The 22362-nt window shown below is 36.8% G+C and overlaps 1 long non-coding RNA gene across 1 annotated transcript in view; it reads right to left on the reverse strand.

Moving 5' to 3' along the window:
- Nucleotides 1-225: 225 nt before the first annotated feature.
- Nucleotides 226-22362, reverse strand: part of LOC119691645 — a 29714-nt gene continuing 7577 nt past the window's right edge. The window contains exons 3-5 of the long non-coding RNA XR_005253979.2: nt 1950-2024; nt 1567-1779; nt 226-869 (exon numbers count right to left, since the gene is read on the reverse strand). This is a non-coding gene — a long non-coding RNA (uncharacterized LOC119691645). The remainder of the gene's footprint in view (nt 870-1566; nt 1780-1949; nt 2025-22362) is intronic.

The following is a 22362-nucleotide window of genomic DNA, read 5'->3' on the forward strand; positions in this document are numbered from 1 at the left end:
CTGTGGGGCAAGGCTAGCCTACAGGACGTATCTTTGAAATCTATTGAACACTATAAAAGATTATTTACTTACAAAAATGATCAACAATGAGGATTGGAGTGATGTGTTGAGTTGATTAAATAATTATGATCTTTTGAACAACTGTAAGTACCAATTTTAATGAAATATGAGTAAGAAGACACACTTTGATCGAGTTCATTTCATACGACCGAACCTTTTCGAAGCTACTATAATTAATATGGTACTGAAACTTTCATAGACACACCCGTCAAACTTATAACAGCAAAATATTTCAATCAGGCGGTAAAAAACCTTTTAAATCCAAACGAATTCATCAGTACACCTACCAGGGGTGTATAAAAGCAAGGGGGCAGTATTAACAGCTCAGCGCCTGGTACCAAGAGATTTGACAGGAAAGAGGACAAAGGCCTCGTGGAACCGCTTTCATCTACCAGGAGTGTATGGAGTGGTAGGAGCGAGCGGGACAGCGCATGGGAGGAAGGGGGTAGGGAGAGTTTGTTTGTCGAATTTGAGTGGAGTTGAGTACTTTTTGTGGGAGGATCGCTGGCGACTGAAAGGGTGGGTAGAGGCTGAAATGTTGTGGAAATAATTATTTTTGCTGTGTAGTTGTAGTGTGTCTTTAATTTATACAGAAGAGGCAATGGACAAGTAAGTAGGGCTTGAAAAAGTTTTATTAGGTAATTTCTAGATAATTACTTAATAGCAGAACTCTTCAAAGAGTGTCACAACACTATCCTCTATCTTCGTCAGCCAGCCAATACCTAATTCATGAGTACAGTCGTGATCATCGATCCTTTTCAATAGCTCTTCAGACGAATTCAGAAGACCTTTCCGTTCACCGCTCTTTCCTGAAATAGACAAGCCAATTTCAGCATAGCCACAGGTACCTATACAATCGATCGAGATCTTATATACAGGGTGTTGCAAAAAGGGTATATATACTAATCCGAAACCAGCATGTGCAGCATGTTATAAGCCCGAATCTGAAATCAGAATATCAAAATTCAAACACCCTGTATATAAAGAGTAGTTCTTAATTTTACCTCCAACATACCTACTTATTCATTGCTTGCTAAATCCTTCACTCAAGCTGGCAGGAGGCGGGCCGGCTGCCAATATGATGAGGATACATCCTGAGATGAGCTCAACAATATGTCGACATAAAAATACACGGAGCTGATGCAACGCGTGTGTTCTGTAGTTGGCTCGTTATGTTTTAATCATATTATATTATGTACTCGTATGTATGAAGGATATCAGAAACATGAAAAGAAGATATACTTTTTAAGAGTTAATGCCCAGCTTTCATATATTAATTCCATCTCCTCTATTGTTTATTTGTTAGTTGCACTCGACTTAGTGCAAATTGTATGAAATACAGTAAGTACATTTTAAGTGTATTCTAATTAGCGAATCATTTTCGATCAACGCTCGAAATCTAGACCACCTCTACATCAAACATACTTAAAAAAATATATCAAAACCGATTCATAGCTGTCAGGACTGTTAAGAAACATACACACATATTTATAAATTGAGACCTACCTTATTTTGGAGTCAAAAAATCTCGCAAAGTCCTCTGTCATCCAGACAAGATCACAACACAATACAGTGATGTGGAACTGTGGATATTGATCACAATGATGCATAATATGCATACATTAGCAGCAATATGCAACGAATCCTCGGGTCGCGTGGTATTTGCATTATTTTATATGCACTGCGCAATGGCTGGCTCGCTGATGAGGTTTTAGGGTTCTGTGGGGAAATATTGAATAGGAATGGGTAATAAATAACCTAAAGAAATTTTACACTGAATTATAAAGCAATGGCTATATGGATTTATAGCTACCGCTTTGTCTTCAAAGAGTTCATAAAGTTTTTAAAAGGTTGATATTATTTTGTGTCGTCTCATAATTCATACTCACTCATATAACTATTGAACTGAAAATTCACGTTTAAAACCATGAATGAATGGTCCCCGAGTACGCTTTGTTCCATGCCTAAAACCAAAAATCTTAATAAAATGAGGTGTAGACGTGAGGTTTTAATTTGTTCTCAAACTAAAGTAAAGTGCTACGCCGCGCCGTAGCGCCATGGCAGGCTCGCATTGCTACGGCGCGGCGTAGCCTTATTTATGAAAAATGTTAATAATAATATTTTTCACTGCGTAATTTTGCAATTGCAACCGTGTGATTAAAAGTAATGATAAGTTTGATTGTATCATGTAAGTATGTAATATGTATGCTCATGGTCTCGTAGCACCAAGATACCTATTTATTTACTGTGGAATAAAAAATATTTTCGATTACGGAAACATCCAACCTTTTTTTTGTGCAGACTTACAGAATATTTGCTTGGGTAAATGTAGGTATATTAAATTTTTAGATTTTATAATTTCTTTACCTTTTTATAGTTACTAACGACGGAACAAATTTGAGGCGTTGGGGTTCACACTTGACCATAACAATTTCATATGCGGCCGCGCATGCTAGGCCGGTTTTTATGCAATTACATGCTCTTGTTCTATTATTGTACTAAATCAGGTGATTATCGTTTATCTTGTTATCTTAATTGTTATGGTTGGTCGTGTTTTTTGTATCTTACCGAAAATTGGTACTATGAATTGTTTATTTGTGTATATTGTCTGTTGTCGTTGTCATCAAGAATTTCACTTTTAGAGGTATCCTGGTCACGATTTTTATATTCCATTCAAATCCGTTATATATTCGTCCCTTTATGATTTTTTTGTGAAGTGAATGATCTAGTCTGTTTCTTATTTTTTGGTTATACCTAAACCTGAATAAGATAACAATGCAGTATTGTATGTAAGTGCCTACATAAATTGCGTGTAATAACCACTTTTGTATTTCGCCCATATCATGTTTTAATCTAGGTATATCTGTATACGTAATAATATGATCTGTTGGACGTCTGCGAATGCGCGCAGGCATCGCTCGGACAAACACTATTGTATTCAAATTTCACCCCAAAACCCCGATCTAGAACTGCCTAAAAACAACATTTACACGATTCCAATCAACTATCCTCTTCTCTTACATGTCGTGTGAAAGAGAGGCGACGCGTTTTGAAAGAACAATTACCAACCGAACCTTAATCAGGGAACGTTCGAAAATGTTTTCCAAATTCAAAAGTGGAGTGATGAAAATAAAGGCGACTTTCGTCTATCCAGCCAGGATTTGATTCCGTGATAGGGTATTGGATAATCGATTGTAACTGCGTATGTTGAGGTCTCATTTTCTTTGGCGATTCGTTTAATTTAGACTTGTAGCTAAAGATGATCTTCGGTCTCCCGCAGGTGACTGCGTCAGACTGACCTCCAGTCAACATGAGTTAGCTGAAAAACAAAATGTTTATATGTAATTTAATGTAGGTATTATTCGAAGACGTTAAAGTCCACTATAGAGTCTGCAACCTATAGCATTAATAACGTAGATGATATACGAACAAGATACAAAAACAAAGCTAAAAAAATCTCATTTCGTTTACCTGTCAAATCGTTTTATGTAAGTTCAACCTAATGAAAACCATTGTACCAATGAATAAAGTCACAAATCTTCTAACCGAAATAATTCAAAATAAGAGCTCAGTCGTAGAAGTGGGGTGTTATTTGTCGAGACGATTCTTTTGAACTGACGCTCCATCTACCTAGTATGTTGATTAATAACAATCACATCTTAACTTACATATCTAGGGCCACTTGCACCAACATAAATTAAATCTAGATTTAGTGTTAAATCTTGATGACGTTTCTTAAACCGAGATTAGACACTAAATCTAGATTTAACACTTTGGTGCATATCACCCCTAGATTCGGAATTCAAGTAAACATTTGTTTTCAAATCCACCTGTGGCAACATTAACCTCTTTTCAATGGGGACTACCGTTTTTTTGCTCACCAGTTGGCGCCACTGTCGACTGAGGTAAAGAGGTACCATAGCTGTCAAATTTATCAAAGGCGACTTTATCAAATTGGCGCCAAATAAAGTTTTTAAATCTTGAATCTTATAAGCTTATTAATTATAAAATAACTATCATCATATCGAGTTACTATGCCGCAATGTTGTTCAGATCCGTTATATTGGGAAAGAAAAGGAGGACATATGTTACCAAGTGATAAAACTGTTCTAAAACAGTGGCTTGTGAAATAATTATTATCCGATAATCTCGTGTTTGTGAAAATCATTATAACCAATTTCAGAAAGAACATAATGTAAATAAGGATTAGGCATTTAATAAATACACTAAAAATAAAAGAATTACACACTGATTTAACTTTTATTTATCCTCTCCGTTTAAACACACTGCTATACAAAAAATATAACACATTAGTAATCCACACAATGAATGCTGGTTGAGTTGCTAGTTGAAACTTAATAATGGTAGTATAGTATACTAAGTATTCTATTATTTGTGGGGGTGTCAGTACCTGCACCTGGCTCACTCGAATGGAGCCTTTGTCCATGTCCGCCTTAAGGTCTAAACTCCACTCCTAAGCTTGGACCATTTCCTACCACACTGGTCCTCTGCAGGTTGGTGGGTTCGAAAATCTAGATATGCAGGTTTTATCACGATGTTTTCATTCACCGTAAGAGCGATGGTATGTATACACTGTACATAAATTCCAAAGTAGTTACTCATTGGTGACAATATCTAGATCTGGAGTTTCATTTTTAGTGTTTACACTGCTATACAAAGTTTCTTAAGGCCACTCAATAGTATACACTGAATCATTTTGTTGTATGATGCTGTCCTCTACGTTAACAACCAAGTTACTGTTACGGTCATAGTCTTGGTGTCTGTAAAAAGCAAAAACATAGCTGTTACCTAAGCAAACAAGCATACATTTCGTAAAAAATAAGTTTGTAAACAGTAAACAAACTAACCTCTGAATTAGCTGCTCTTTGAGACCGCTTATTTATGCGCCTCTTTTCCTTAATTCAGCTTTCAAAGCGTGCACATTCATCGATAAATAATCCATATTTGCGATAATTTCGCGAAAAGAGATCACTTTTCAACAGGGAAATGAACGAAAATATAATTTATCACGAAGCCCGCCAAACAAATTATATGAAAAGTAAAATGTCACTTAACCTCAGTCGACACCAGCGCCCCTAGCGGCAAATTCACACGCGTTACTCCCCATTGAAAACGTGTAACTTTTATCACTAAACCAATCAATCAATCAATCACACAGGACTCGTTAGCTCCACGGCTCACGCAATAGTTCGGAAGGCAGGGAGAAAGCTTATTACTTAATGATCATGATCGCCTGGTACCTGGTCACCGAGAGAAGAATGTTAATGAATCAGCTAATGCCACGCAAATTAATGGATTAACTGATCTACCGGATAGACTTGCCAGTGTCAATGGAGCTGTTTCGAAGAATCGATGACTACGAAGTTGAGATTAGACAATATACTATTGACATTATATGATCTGATAAAATAGTTTGTTTCTATTGTCATGAAAATACGGAGGATGACGTCAGATTTCTACTCGTGTGCTACCTTACAATCTATTTGAATTTCAAAAGTATGTAGGCATCAGATAGGTACAACTTCATCGTTCTCAAGCGGTCTCCGCCTCCTTCGTAAGGAAAAGAAAAACTAAAACAAAACTGATTGCCACTGGCTGTAAAGACAATTCATCTACTGCAGCCATTAAAACAAAATGTAAAACAAAAGAAGATGTCCAAGTGAAAGTGCGGTCATTGGTCGAGCCGCATGAGCGTCAACAGTGGCCATACCAACTAATTGAAACAGATGTTTAGGACCCAACTACGATGGAAATAGAGGCTATTTACTGATGGCTAGATGAAGATATAAGTTTGTCGAACACTACCGCCTGCGACGCACGTTTTAAATATCACGCGTAGATGAAGACCATGGTGAGGATAGAAATTGAGGACATTTTACGAATATTATTATTATTTATTACCTTGTGAACTAGTGGGGCAGCATACAGTTATCGTTCTAAGCTAACTTTGGTCTATAATTTACTGAAAACAAAAACGGAAGTATAGGACCTACATAATAATTTTATTATAAGTACTACTAATGTAAGGAAATATTTTACAGGTTAAATTTTCTGATGAAAAATTAATATGAGTACCGAATGAATGGTAAACCTACTCTTTGACATAGCGTCACTAAATACCACATCATAAAGCTCAGTTTACGACGACAGGGACTGCATAAAAATTCAGTTGCGTTTAAAAGTGTAATTACCGCATTGTAGAACTAAGTTGTCAGTTAAAAGATTTATCTAAGGTTTAGAGACAGCTGATGACTGTCGATAAGTCTGTATAGAAAGTGCCTTGGGCATGCCGGTAGTCGTTGGCAACTGTTGTTAGATAGAATAGTCAAGAACAAGCATGGCATATACGAGTAGAATCGATATATCTGAAGCCAAAGCTTCGATCAATGTACTTATTATAGATCGTGTTATATAATAGCATTCGGCATTGTTTTAAGCAATAAGAACATACCAATTACGTTATAACTATGTTTTAGAAGGATGGAAAGCATCACCAAAACAAATGAAAATGAATGAAAAACTTATTCTTACCTACTTGATGAAAAGGGAAAATCAAGCGGACATGGTGCCTCACAAGACTCAACACTAAACAGCCAATGAGACACACCAGAGTCTAACCCAGAAGAAGAAGCCAAGGAAAACACCATTTTTGCTTGATGACACAATATCAATGTGACCCGACAGTTGCCAGTCAATCAGTACTCAAGACATGTTGAACAAAAGGATTTAAACACGTAGAGACAACGTCTCTCCCAATCAGACACATTAGAAGATTAGAAAATTTATACTTAAGTATTGCATATTTAGTACTGCACGATGTGGAAACGTATCAAGCAGTTCCTCGCCGCAGCAGAAGTACCAAGCCAAGCTCAAGTGCTGGCAAAAAGCAAACTGTGGTTGCCACAGACCCGTCTGTAGCCAGTCAAGAAGCTCCTAGCAGTTGATGAGCAGGACCGCACGATGTGGCAACGTTGCGTTCGGTCAGACCAATCAGTAGCCAGTCAAGAAGCTGCTGGCAGGTTGGTGAGCAGGACTGCACGATGTGGCAACGTTGCATTCGGTCAGACCAATCAGTAGCCAGTCAAAAAGCTCCTGGCAGTTGATGAGCAGGACTACAAGATGTGGCAACGTTGCGTTCGGTCAGACCCATCAGTAGCCAGTCAAAAAGGTCTTGGCAGGTTGATGAGCAGGACTGCATGATGTGGCAACGTTGCGTTCGGTCAGACCCATCAGTAGCCAGTCAAAAAGGTCCTGGCAGGTTGATGAGCAGGACCGCACGATGTGGCAACTTTGCGTTCGGTCAGACCAGTCAGTAGCCAGTCTAGGAGCTCTCAGCAGGACTGCACGATGTGGCAACGTTGCATTCGGTCAGAGCCGTCAGTAGCCAGTCAAGAAGTACTCCTGGCAGGTTGATGAGCAGGACTGCACGATGTGGCAACCTCCCACGTGCTCGCGTGCGTCCTCGTATCCTGGGCAGCGCGCCACATCTGCAGCGGTGCGGGAACTGGGTTGCCAGACTCGGACCAGACATCATGCTTATTGGATGTGTTCACAATATTCAAAATGCACTCGCGAGAAATAAAAAAGATTCACCCGCCAGTGTCATTGGAACTTTTTCATTGCTCGTGACGTGAGTGTAGTACCTATTCGATTTTGGTAACTAATTTATTAATAGAAGCTTACGTACTCTGTCTCTACATATTATTATTAGGTAAGTGTAGACTAAAAATGTGTTACTGATAAGAATTATTTATCTTTCCTTCTCTAATCTGATTCATTCACCTGGCGATTCATGGACGACCGCTAGATAAAAGCAGGACCTAATGATGACCACTAATTACGGGTATTTTAATGATTATTTTGATGCAACTAGCAACCCCGGCAGTCTGAATAACTAAACAAATCACGCAGAGTTGATCGCGATTGCCACCGGACGCTCTGTTACGAAAACACTTGTTTTCGACTCGATTTTTTGTCTCGATTCTTTCATGTTTCAGTTCTCGATTGCTACATCGATGTTCGTGTTCGCTCGGTTTTATTATCTTTTCCAACAGGTCGTACTACTCAAGTATTAATATACTCGAGTATCGTTACGCTAGCAGTCTTGAGATTGAAACCGCTGCCGCTATATAATTTTAGGAGTCTCAGGGAACATACAGAAACGGTTCTTTCAAAGCAGGTTCAGGTAGATACTGAAATTGATTATTATGTGAACTTTATATGATGTAATCTGCAGAAACAAAACACGTTTACCTGGAAGAAACGAAGCCTCCTACAAACCCCTGAAAGCAAATAGGTATTTGAGCTAGACAAATGAAGAGTAAATCGATAAAATTACCAATGATCTATAAGCATTTAATGGTAATTGACTGGTTTCGCAGTTATCTGCAGGGGCGACGGCAGCGTATACGCATTGAGGACTCATACTCCCAATGGTGTGATATTGCAGCCGGTGTCCCACAAGGCGGTGTGCTATCACCTCTGCTCTTTGCTATTTTTATTAACTCCATTTCTAACAAACTTATTTCTTCCTACCATCTTTATGCAGACGATCTACAGATTTATACACATGCTTCTCCTTCTGATATAGCTCAAGCAGTTAATTTTATGAACACTGACCTGACTAAAATCGTAGACTGGAGTAAACACCATGGCCTTATGGTCAATCCGAAGAAAACCCAAGTTATCCTCATCGGAAGTTCTAGGTTAATGAATAACAATTTTCTTCGGATGGTGCCGCCAATTTATTTTGACGGGGTTCATGTACCTTATAGTGATACAGTCAGGAATCTTGGCGTAATTTTTGACAAGTTTATGACATGGAGTCCTCAGCTGGAGGCGGTTAGCCGGAGGATGTTTGCATCAGGGGGATCACTTCGAAGACTACGCAATTTCCTTCCTACCTCCACCAAAATTGCTTTAGCTCAATCACTCCTTCTTCCCGTTCTTGACTACGCCGATGCCAGCTATCTTGATCTCACTGAGGAGCAACTTAATAAGCTTGAGCGTCTTCAAAATTACTGCATACGATTCATATTTGGCTTAAGAAAATATGATCATGTATCTGTATTCCGACAAAAACTCAAGTGGCTCCCAATTCGCCTTCGACGGAATACTCACATACTTTCACTACTTTATTCGGTACTGTTCAATCCTTGTTCCCCAACATACCTTAAGGAGCGTTTTGAGTTGAGATGCTCTACACATAGCCGCTCACTACGTTCATCTCATAACCTTCGCCTTCATGTTCCATCTTGCACAACTGTGTTTTATGAGGGGTCATTCACATTTCAGGCTGTTAAATTATGGAACGATCTGCCCATTGAAATCAGACTCGCACCCTCTCTACCATCCTTCAAAAACAAGCTCCGACAGCACTACTTAAATTTATCTTATCCTGATTAGAATGCACCAGCAATTATTTATTTATTTATTTTTAATAATATTTATGTATTATTATAGAATATATAGGTATATATTTATTATTAACTATGTAGGTTTTATATGTTATTATATGTAGGTATTTTACATATCGTTTATACTTTATATTAATGTAGTTTATAAATATCTCTTATTTTCACACGCTACCCTTTTTCATTATTTCTATGTCCTTTCAATTTGGTTGTCTGGAAGAGATTACTTTTAGTAATAAGGCCGCCGATTGTGCTATTTATTTTCTGTTCATGTTTGTAATACTGTTTCTTTTTGTGTGCAATAAAGAGTATTTTATCTTTATCTTTATCTTTTTATCATTTAAAGCAATTATCTCGTTTTTTAAAGTTTGGATCTCATTATGTGGATCTCGCAGACTTGCCTGCAATGAACGACGACGGCGAAGTCCTGCTATTCATGAAAGTTTTCCTTCGCGTACCTATACTCTTAATTCATACGTCATAAGTGCTAGTATAGAACAGCGAGTGCAGTCGACGCATGCGCATTGTTTCATGGTAGAGTAGAAGCAGTGACAGTGAAGAAGCGAGCGAGGCGAGAAATATATCTTATTTGTTTTGATTATACCTCCGTATATTTTAATTTCAATGACATTAATTGAAGGTTTAGACGCCCCGGCATTCCCGCCAGGGATTCGAACAAGTTCGAACCGATGACTGAAATACCATTTCAGTGCTGAAGCGAAGCAGCTTATGGTAAGTAAAGTACATATATGAAAGGTTGCTTGCAAACAGTATACTTATTTTATTTACTTACACTGAAAATTGGAAAATCAATCGTGCGGTCAAAGAAGATGGGGTATAAATTAACATTGAATGATCTGATTTACTTTGCATAGCTTATTGATACGTAGATCTATATGTATAAACATTATGTAAATATGTAAAGTCTCAACGATAAACTACGTATAGAGTAGATTGGTGATGTAGAGACACATGGCCTAGCCCACTTTAAAAGTCATCAATTTTATTTATTGTCCATACAAGGTGGACCGAAAATTGGTAAAGGTAAAGGGTAAGGTATGGGTCCAAAGAGCATAATGCTAATGGCGATTGCTTGTATCGGAGGAAAACACAGATACCCCTTAGGAGTATTCCTATTATTCCTATAACGTCTACTCTCCTACTTCGTCTGCTTTCCTCATGAGAAGCATTTTTAACATTCAAGCAATTCTGGACCTTATTGACATTTTGTAAAATTTATTCGAATTTCGAGATTCTAGATAGATTTTGGAGGAGATTCTCAATGGTCTCTTCTAGAGGCCATGAACAAGAACGAAAACGTGGGAGACATCACGTAGATGTACGTTAGCCGAGGACAGAGTGTTCTGGCGATAAAATTCGGCCCATTCCTATGCCCATCTTCGTGTATCACTCTATACTGTGTTTGGTCTGTACAAAGTATCACACGTAATAAACGTCCAAGGAATGAATATTCAAGAGAATGATCCTGTGACCCGCCGCCCGCTGCAAGACGCGCCAGACAATTGTACGGAAAAATACATACACATATGTACAATGTACGTGTATTACATAAAATACTGTTCGATTAATTTTGTTGATACATGAGTGAGTCGCTATATTAATTTTAAGACATCGCGTTTACCATCAGCCAAAAAAGGAGCACTCAAATAAATTCCGTCATCTTTTTCACAGCTTCTTCTTAGCGTGTCACACTAGAGCTGGTCAAGGTTTTGTCACCATCTTAGCGAAAGGAACAATTAGCCAGAAAAGTTGACGAACCAGGGTACGCCAGAATTATGTGAGGTACAGTTTATACATCACTCGGCTAAGCTTCTTTTTGAAATACCTACAGCAGTAGATTCACCCTCGGATCGGGGTTAGTAGAAAAATAAAAAATAACAGATAAGAGAAGAAAGGTGGATTTCAAGAAGACCACGCATCAAAAGGCGTTTTTGCCTCACATCCACTGGGACGCCGATGTTCTTATTATGTATTTTTATTACAGGATTTTTATATTTTTCCGTCGCCAGTTGACCCCGCATACATTAGCGGGTGGCTCTTTAACATATAAACGAGGAGGAGATCACGCCCTTCATGCATATTGTGAATAATTCTCGTGCGTAAACACATGCAGGGAATGAAATGCAAGATTTTATATCCTTGCATACTTTGAAGGGTTGTTAAAGTGTCCACCAACCCGCTCTAGACCAGTGTGGTGGACTAGACCTAAAACCCTTCCTTCATTGGAAGAAGACCTGTGCCCCAGGGGCTGTGATGGGTCTGTGATGATGATTATGAAAGTGTTCCACTTTAGCCAAAAGGGGTTGACTCAGGGGACAGACAATGATGTCGATTTTGGAGGCACTAATTAAAATTTAAGTGCTCTTAAAACCTAGAATAGAATATGTATGTATGCTTGATGGGTAAAGAAATGTAAGGAAGGTTTGTTGAACACTTATATATTTTCCTAAACCCTTGATGTGACAAAGTTTCTATGAATTTTTCTAACATAACACACTGAGTCACCTTCTCTTGGCTTAGGCATACGCTTTAACACCAACACAGCTAAAGTCTGAATATAACTGGCTTTTCTAGTGGTGGGCTTAAGAGGACCATACCATATTATGACTACCCTACCCACTATCACGGCCATGTCCAATTGTCCACATATTTATGCGCGCAGTCATGTAGAACAATGGACCGGAGAGTGGTCAGTTTTGACAGTGCGCATTACGCATGCGCGCCGGGCCGGGACGCGCAAGCATCCAGCCGCTTTCGCGCACAACGCGCTCAGCTGACACCAATATGCTTCCTGCTGCCGCTACACGGGTTCGCTATCGATGTAGATAAACGTCACTAAATCGCCGTTCAACATAAATACGGCGCTGTTGGGACGCGCATTAATCGAGTTTATCTTCCTCGATAACGAATTCGTGTAGCGGCCGCTGAGTTTTCATTTGTGTAAGTCACCAAACAAATACGAAGTGCCCGAAACTATAACTGCTTACCCTAGCTAGTGCTAGTCACTGACTACCTAAGAAAGTTTATTTTGACCTTGAGTTATATGAAATTTGAGTCACGTAGTAGGTACCCGTATACCCGTGCCTAAGGAACTGAAAAATCATCCAAACTTATAATTATAACCCAACAAATAGCCGTGTATGTACTTACTTAAATCAGATTCCCATCGTAAATGATGTTCCCACGTCTTTGTAAATAAACCTGACATTGTGCGAGATAATTCTGGTAAGCAGCTCAGTGGTTCCAGCGAAGCAATTCTCGACCACCCGCCTTTAAAGTCGTATGTCAGTGGTACGTCTTAACGCAATAAAATAGTGGTCCTATTGCAATGAATTTCTATCACTCGACTCGAAAGACGTGCGAGGATTTGATTGGAAGTTGTTTACGAGACTGTACTCAGGTGTTGTCAAATGGTGTTCCTTTAGTTCACCGACTGTTGATTTTGCACTTCTGGATGTAGGGTTGCCACCATACATACATAATAATAATATATTATAATATATTATTATTATTACGTGAGCACTCAAATTTAACAAGTACCTACCTAGGTAATTATAATATTTAAGGGTCACTTTTACAAAAAAAAACGCTAAATGTATTTAAAATTGTATTTAAGTCAAATTTTAAATACATTTTGTACTAACTGACACAAGTTTGACAGGCTACTAAATACGTTTAGCGTTTGGTGAAATTCCGCCTTAAATCTTTGTTTGATAAACAATAAACGAACAAAATCGAATATCTTTAAATATTTATTAAGTACTAAGTGGCTCGACAGCCCTATTTGTAAGATGAGCGCATCTCACAATTTCTTGTAAAATCTGAGCGTGGGAGTTCGCAGTTAGTCGATACAAGCAACAATCCGCACGACGCGTTGAATTTGCATTTTTAACTGTAAAATTAATTATTTATTTTCTTAGATTTATAAACACGGCTAGGAAATCGGGGTATAACAAACTTATAACTTAAAAGTTAGCAAATTTTACTTTTTTTTACCAGATACCTAAGTATTAAAAACTTAACTATATTTCACTGGAAAACAATGAAAATCAGTTCCACAATCAATGCCACACACAGATACACAAATACACAGATAATAATTTGGTGCAATTAACCATTTAAGTACTTATAATTAATTATAGTACCTAATACTCCTGAAACTTATATACCTACTAAGTACTTACATGAGTACTTACATGTTTTATTTAAATTTCCTTGAAGAAAGACGTAGGTTGAGGTTAAAATAGCGCATTTTAAGGATATATAGCCGAGTACTTATTCTGATGCTAATTCAGTAGGTGCTACAAGAATAACTTGTCTCGACCTCTCATAGTACGTAATTTATACTACCTATATATTTATTGGTTTTGCACTCACGGGCAATGAAAAAGTTCCACTCACAAAATGCCGACACCAAACGAACGACCATATTTTTTTCAAACTTTTAATAAAAAATTTGAACAAAGTATTATCGTTTTTATTTTAGTTGGTAATATCCTGATACTCTATTATTAATATTATGTATGTACTCCAATTTTGCAGAAGGCGTCATTAAGCTAGCCTTTTCCGCTTAGAAGAAAATTTGTGTTTTTCTCAGTGGCACGTGGCACCTTTTTATTGCGTGAGTGTAATAATACACTCACGGGCAATGAAAAGGTTCCACTGAGAAAAACACCAAATTACTCCTAAACAGAAAAGGCTAGTTTAATGTCGCCTTCTACAACATTGAAGTATATTTAACAGAGCCTCAGGATATTACCTACTAAATATGGTAATATTATGTTCAAATTTTCATTTAAATGTTTGAAAAAATTGTGGTCGTTTGGTGTTGACTTTTTGTGAGTGGAAATGTTTCATTGCCCGAGAGTGTAAAACAATACAAACATATCATAGTAGGTACATTAGAACAGCCACATAGCTATTGTTATCAATCTTAGCGTTATCATAAGACATTTTATCAACACCTCATCCTGCCAGCGCTTTTATCTAAATCTCTAACAAAGAAATCTATAATAAATTGAATCTAAATCGTTTCGTACAAAGAGAACATTATCTTGTTGTTTTTCTCATTTATTTTAACTTATCAGGCGATAAGGGAAACGTTTTTACAGCCTTGCGATTAGCCAATCAGAGGCCGGGGAGGCTAAAATGGCGTAATGTCGTAAGTTACATTTCATCTTGGGTAATTCCTACTGTAACATGTGCCGTTGGTAATATTGAATAAGATTAGAATTTCTTGTTATCTATGTAATGAGATTGATTTATTAAAATATTCATTTTAGACCAAGTCTTGTGATTGTGATAAAGACTAGGTTATAATTTATCCTAATCCTAATCCTAAATATTAATATTATAAATGCGAAAGTAACTGTGTCTGTCTGTTACTCTTTCACGCCAAAACTACTTAACCAATTTGAATGAAATTTGGTATACATATGGGTTAGACCCTGAGAAAGAACATAGGCTACTTTTTATCCCAGAATTCCCACGGGAAAACTTTTTAAGGCGAAGCGAAGAATCGCCGGAACAGCTAGTATACAATAAATCTTATAAAGTTTGTACTGTTTTTCTTTCCTATTATTTCTACATACTAATATTATAACAATAAAAAAATAGAAACTACATAAGTAAGTACTTGAGTAATGTATTCACTCATCACCTGACTAACCTTCCCTATGTTTGCCACTTTTATACTCGTTAAACCTACATGATCTATTAAAAAATCGCATTATTATACAAAAACACACATACGAGCAATGAAAAAGTTGTTCAAAAAAATATATAGCATCACAATATTTACGATTTAAGTTGATAAAATTGTGGTGGGCTTTTAAATTTACTTCAATATGCAATATGGCATCATCAAGCTACCCTTTTCCGTTTAGGAGTAATTTGGTGGTATGTCACAGGAAATTTTTCATTGCTCGTGACTTTATTAGGTACGGTCATGTGCAGAGAAACCCGACCCTCCTCTCATAGTAACAATGCTTCTGAGAGGGGTCAGATTTCTCTGCCGCTTACTGTACCTACTTACAAAAAACAGTTTCTGATATGAGAAACCGCATCTGTTTGATAGCAGGCTGGTTGTGCTCGTGGGAGCAGGAGATAACAAAATTGTGCACAACCGCACCACTTATCTACTATGGGAGAGCAATTCAAGGACTCACGGCATATAAGGTGTATGTAATGAATAATATTTATTTCAGACATAAGTCCATAGTTGTGTTAAAATTGTCTCTAGCTTCCAAAGGTTGTCTAGTAGAGATTGCTTTAAATAATAAGGCCGCTTTTTGTACATTTTTATAAGTCATTTTGTAATAATATATTTTATTTCATGGTGCAAAATAGAGAGTATTTTATTTTAAATTACACAGGGTGTCGCAAAAGTGGTACAGTATACGGAAGAGGATTTACTCAGGGGGTCATACTAAACAACTTTTCGGCTGTCCCATTTTAAAACACAGTAACAGCCATGAGACAAAATGTTCAGGAGAGCCAAAAAACGTTTTTGTACCTTCATTTCAATGCCCTGGTAAAACTATGATAGATATCTGAACAAATGTAAGCTTAAAAGAAGCGGCAGAACCTAGGCTTTATATACAATACTATTTCATTTAAATATGACTAAAATTGTTGCTGTAATGCACAAAAGAAAACACTTACTAGGTTTTATATGGTTTTCTCACCCTAAAACCGCCCTCACTGACCATTTCATAACCTAGTAAGGGCCATTATTGTGTCATTTAAGACAAGTTAAGTATATTGAAATTGCAATAATTGCGTAATAATTTCATTTTTTATATGTTTGGGATCTTTCACATATTATAAATCCAATTTTGCAGCACTTTTACACGACGGCACTATAAGTAATAGCTGAAATACGGGCATATTTTTATGTTTGTTTTTTTGTTTTATGTAAATGAATTAAATAGCCATATTCAGAAGGCTCTAACATGAAAATTATTTATGGCTGCCTTCAATTAGACAATATTTCCTAAATTTCTATCTAAAAATCAGTTTTATAACTTGTTTTTTTTTTTTGTTTATGCAAAATAGGGCTAGTAGAAAGGTTCTAACGAGAAAGGTCTCTATAGCTTTTATAAAGAAGACAAAATTTACTTATGTTCTACTTTTAATTCAACTCTCTAGGTTTCATTGGTGCAAAGATACAGGTTCTGAAATGTCTGATATTTTGTTCGAAAAAAGTGTTAGTAATAATGTATGCCATTTGTGACTTACTAAAATTAACGGACGAAAATTGTCCTTTGCTGACCATTTCAAAACCTAGTAAGCGCCATTGACCATTTTAAAACCTAGTAAGTCATTTTCACTTACTGTGTTTTAAAATGGTTGGTGGCTCTTACTATGTTTTGAAATGGTTTTCGTGGCATTTTTGATTTCGCAGGGTGGAGTTACTAGGTTTTTAGAAATTTTATTTTCGTTTCTAAGCGGTTTTTTGATATTCTGACAATGCAGTTTTGTGCGGAATCGCCTAAAATAATGTATAAATCAAAGACCCGTTTTTTTTAAAGTTGGCGGTTACTGTGTTTTGAAATGGGACAGCCGTTTTGTTTTACGACTTATGGAAATTTGCGATAAAATATATCTACTTCTAAGTAAAAAGTCAATGAACCAACCAACCAAGTTTCTAGTGATAAGGATTTATTTATTCTTTTATTGCACAATATAGTTTTATTTTAATGTTCTTCTCCTTTTTAGGGTTCCGTAGCCAAAATGGCAAAAACGGAACCCTTATAGTTTCGTCATGTCCGTCTGTCCGTCTGTCCGTCTGTCCGTCTGTCACAGCCGATTTACTCGGAAACTATAAGTACTACAGTGATGAAATTTGATGGGAATATGTGTTGTATGAACCGCTACAAAAATATGACACTAAATAGTAAAAAAAAGAATTGGGGGTGGGGCCCCCCATACATGTAACTGAGGGATGAAATTTTTTTTTTCGATGTACATACCCGTGTGGGGTATCAATGGAAAGGTCTTTTAAAATGATATAAAGTTTTCTAAAAAACATTTTTCTTAAAGTGAACGGTTTTTGAGATATCAGCTCTCAAAGTCGTAAAAAGTATGTCCCCCCCCCCTCTATTTTTATAACTACGGGGTATAAAATTCTAAAAAAAATAGAGGTGATGCATGCTAATTAACTCTTTCAACGATTTTTGGTTTGATCAAAGTATCTCTTATAGTTTTTGAGATAGGTTGATTTAACTGTAATTTTGCTGCTACGGAACCCTTTGTGCGCGAGCCCGACTCGCACTTGGCCGGTTTTTTTATTGTAACTTTATAATGTACAATAAAGTGTTTATAAATATAAATAAATAAATAAATAAATATACCAAAGTAATTATGTACAATCAGGATTCTATGGATAAACCTACAACTAGATGGAATCATACTGCCCCCGAGGATACTTTTGTAATATACTTTCTGAATGTATAAATTGCAACTATTTGCACACCATCCGAGCAATCCTAACATAGCAACCTAATAAAATAAATACATTAACAGATAATAAAGTTAAATTAAGTAGGCCATTTCGCTCACTGTACAAAGTCAAGCGGTCGCGTATTTCGCAAACCCGTAACGCACCGAGATGAATAAATAATTAATATAAATGTGAGTTTTACGTCATGAATGTGCAATATGGAGATTGGCCTTGGTACTGGATACGCGGCTGGGCACCGCGGTCAAATATTATAATTTTACGGATCGGGGTTTCAGTATTTGAAATAAAATAAAAAAAATAAGCTACAGAGGTCGAGTAAAAATTGTAATTTTAGAGGAATGCTCGGCAATTATTTAATAGCAAAAAAATATTTTAGAAAAAAAATAGCTAAAAGGACCTTGACTGATGACATTAGGAAAATAAAGAGACCAAACTGGATGACTGTGACATAACATAAAGTACTCCATACACTGCGGTGGGTTGAGATAGGAAGATGATGATGATAGTCGAAAAGGAAATCACATTTTACTCATGATGAGTATAGTCTCGTGCTATACTTAACTACTTCTAAAATTATGTACTTACTATATACTTAATACATAAGCTGCGGAAATGTAAATAAATAAGAAAAGGGCTTCGAACCACGTGCGGGTGCATCAACACCACGGGTGAACGACACCACAACAAAACAACAAAATACACAACATTGCAGATCAAACCCAAAGTTTGCACAGTTGGCTTTTGCATAATTAACGATTGGTATATTAATAATTTTGTTTTATAAGTTCACTAGTGGGTTGAGTCAGTAGAAGACATAAAATATAAACATTTACTGCTTTACGTCGGTCCCGCCAATGACCATAATTTTGTGTGTAAAAATGCGCAGTGATTCCTTTTTGGCGCTCAATTGCATGTCCCTCCAGCTACAATCCTCAAAAAATAAAACTGAATGCGGTCTAGCGAGGAGTCCCATGTTGGGGCGCCAAGACTAATTTCATAATTAATACTTCGGAAGTCAAGCTACTAATAATAATATAAGCATTGCTTATTCCATGTTTGGATACTCTCTATCTTAATACTATTGCAGTAAGTAGCCAAAAAATAAAGTACGCTTATCTATAGAATTCGTGTAACAACTGGACGACGCGTCCGTTGCAAAGTCGGGAAGAATCAACCCAATTATTATTATCAAAATATTCCAAATTCCACAATTGAGACGTTTATAAATGCAACATTACATAAAAGTCCCTGAGAGCTGAGGTCAATGCCCCGACAGCATTATTGACTTTACGCCGAGAAACGATATCATCCACAAATATTGTACTCAAATAACCGATAGATAGATGCCTCGAACGGATTTAGCTGTTGTGTCAATATTGAGATGTTGAGGGTTACAGAATCACTCTATTTTGATAATTCGTCCACATCTACTTAGGTTATTCGGTGGAAATACTTAAAAACTTCACACTTGGGTACAAAACTCATCATAAAACAAAGATAGGAAGTTATTTCAAAACATAACTAACAATAACACACGCTGTACCAATTAATTAGAGAAATAAAAGAAACATCACGGAAGAAATAGCACAAGAATACAAAATATATTCTTCAAACGAAAGCGAAAGAAAGTCAAGTGACCGATACATCATTTTCATCACGCGATTTAATAATGGCGGAAGAGTTGGCGCGAAAGAGAATCTTGTCTATTCTTTGCTTGTTTTTTTTCTGAGCAGCGATTGCAAAGAAGGCATTCCTACCGGCCAGTGTCAGTTACCATTACCAGCTGCCGCGTATGAAAAACCTAGTGAGCGCGAATTAAAATAAATAGCAAGAGGGTTCCTTCCTCCTGATAATTTGTAACAATAAAATCTAAAATACTTACAATTTTCTTTGCTTAGGCACTAAGTATATCGTATGTAAAAATAAATGTTAGATAATTAATTAATTCATTATTGTCACTAAAGATTTAGCATCGCAATAAAACATCCTTTTATACGTGCACCGCACCCTGGGCTCTCAGCAGCGACTGACTGGTAAATGTTACCATGTTGACTTACCCTATAGTCTTGATCCCCCTGCTTGTCACTGACACGATTAGAACAATCCGAGAAAAATATTTTGCAGGTTTTTAACCTTGATACTTGGGGGTTTACCGGTAAGTGTGTGCAGTACCCTGTAGAACAATATATGCCTGTAATCGCGTCACCCGACACGCGAGATGATAGTTTCTGCGCGTGCGCCGCCATCGCAATAATTACCTAATTGCGAGATAACGAAAACCTATTCCAACACGTGCTCTCAAGCACAAAAAACTTGCTAAATAGTAATGTTTTGAGCTCAATGTCAGAATTTTGTATGAATTACTTAATTAGCCAGGTGTTTAAATGCGAAGATTTTGCTTTCGTTCTTGAAGTCCTTTTCTTTATGTGTTGGCTATAAAGACATTTATTTTGGCACACTATTAAAATAAATCCACATCAATGGTCATTTTGAAAGACAGTGTGTTATTAGTTATTACTATTTGATGGCACCGAAGCACTTAGATTTAAAGTTGTTTTTTTTGCAAGAATCATTTAAGTACGTATGTTCTATGTATAGATTCGTGATGTCTCATTGTAAATAATATATATTTAAGAACAATCAACAAAACTTCAAATTTTGAGATAAGTACCAATTTTCTAATAGCTGCCTCTAATGTTATTGCTTGCCAAGTATCTCCATAATGGAAGCAGGCATCCGCAGCCACCCTGGCCTATGTTTTGTAAACCATACACGATCACATCCCGTCCTCTACGACTATTTTTTCCGACTAAACTGCGTGTTTGTAAACGCGCGACAGTTGTGAATGAAGTCGCGCGCTTTCCGAGATTTGGCGGGAAATGCTGATCGCAATATGGCGTCGTATCCGTATCACAATAATTATTAGGTATCCTAATCCTAATTAATATTATAAATGCGAAAGTAACTGTGTCTGTATGTCTGTCTGTTACTCTTTCACGACTAAACTACTGAACGGATTTGAGAAAGAACATAGGCTACTTTTTATCCCGGAATTTCCACGAGAAAACATTTTAAGGCGAAGCGAAGCTCGCGGGAACAGCTACTCAGTATATAAGATACCCTATCATTCATAAAAATCAAGAGCTTTTTTGATTAACATGGTTAATCCTTGGTTGACTGTATGATGTATGTACAAAGAGTCTATAGAGAAATTAGGGAATCAAATATTTTTTTCGCGAAAAATGTATTAATTAGTTGGGCACCTATCTACTATGACCCCTGAGTCACACTCAAACTGTTGGCTTAGTTTACCACGTTTGCATTACAAACAATACTAAGTCTAAATTACGAACACCACCATTTAGCGGTAGGTAGGTACTTCTCATATCTTCCTACGATGACAAAAATTAATAAAATTTTATTATCCTGAACAAAATCGATGTCATTGATGTCATCAAAGGTACCGCGACAGAGGATAGTTAGTTAAAAAAACTGACTCGCTTCAATATAATGGTTTAGTAACCATTTTTGTATAAATTGTCCTGATACTGATGCATTCATAACGAAAACACAGGGTGTTGCAAAAAGGGTGTATACCGAAAGTAGGTGACTATGGCTAGAGTATTGAGTATACTATACCCTTTTTGCAACATCCTGTATATATACCTAGGTTGGCCTAGGGCGTGTACCCTAGTCCTAGTCCTTTTCAAGCTACTTTTCCGCCTAAAGTTACCGTCCCACTAAAAGTCGTACACCTGAAATAAATTAAATTTACTTACCCGTATTTTAAAGTTTGTCTCATCGGTAAACCTCTTGATAACATGCACCAAACATTTAAACAAAGAATAGAATCCTGCGCAGTCAGTATTATGTTAGCAAGAGAGCAAAAGATTTAATTTGATTTTCATTTTTGGTGTAAGTTTCCCAGGTCTAAGTTTTAAAATTATGAAATATTTATGAGATTTTCCGGAAATACATGAACCCTGAGTTAAGTATCATACGATTTAATATTTCTTAGAGTTCTTGGTAAGTACTTAACTACATATAAAAGTTAGCTAGGTAAGTACTAGAAAGGAGATAACACACCTTCCTTGAGGTTTGTGTGCACAATATCGGTCGTTGGAGATAATTATTACATGTTTCTTATACCTACCTACATATTATAAACATTTACACCTTCGGAAAAGATGTTGCGCTCTGGTACCCTAAGTATAGACCTCTATTCTATTCTATTCTATTCTCTGTGGGGGTGTAAGTACCTGCACCTGGCTCTCTCGAGTGGAACGTTTTTGGATCAATAAATTATTATTTATTATTAAAAAACCAAAAAAAAAGGTATAAGTAAAATGTATCGAATGTAAAGGTACAAACAGAGACGAACCC

This window comes from Plutella xylostella, chromosome 20, assembly GCF_932276165.1.
Source record: "Plutella xylostella chromosome 20, ilPluXylo3.1, whole genome shotgun sequence".
In the NCBI taxonomy this organism is placed as follows: domain Eukaryota; kingdom Metazoa; phylum Arthropoda; class Insecta; order Lepidoptera; family Plutellidae; genus Plutella; species Plutella xylostella.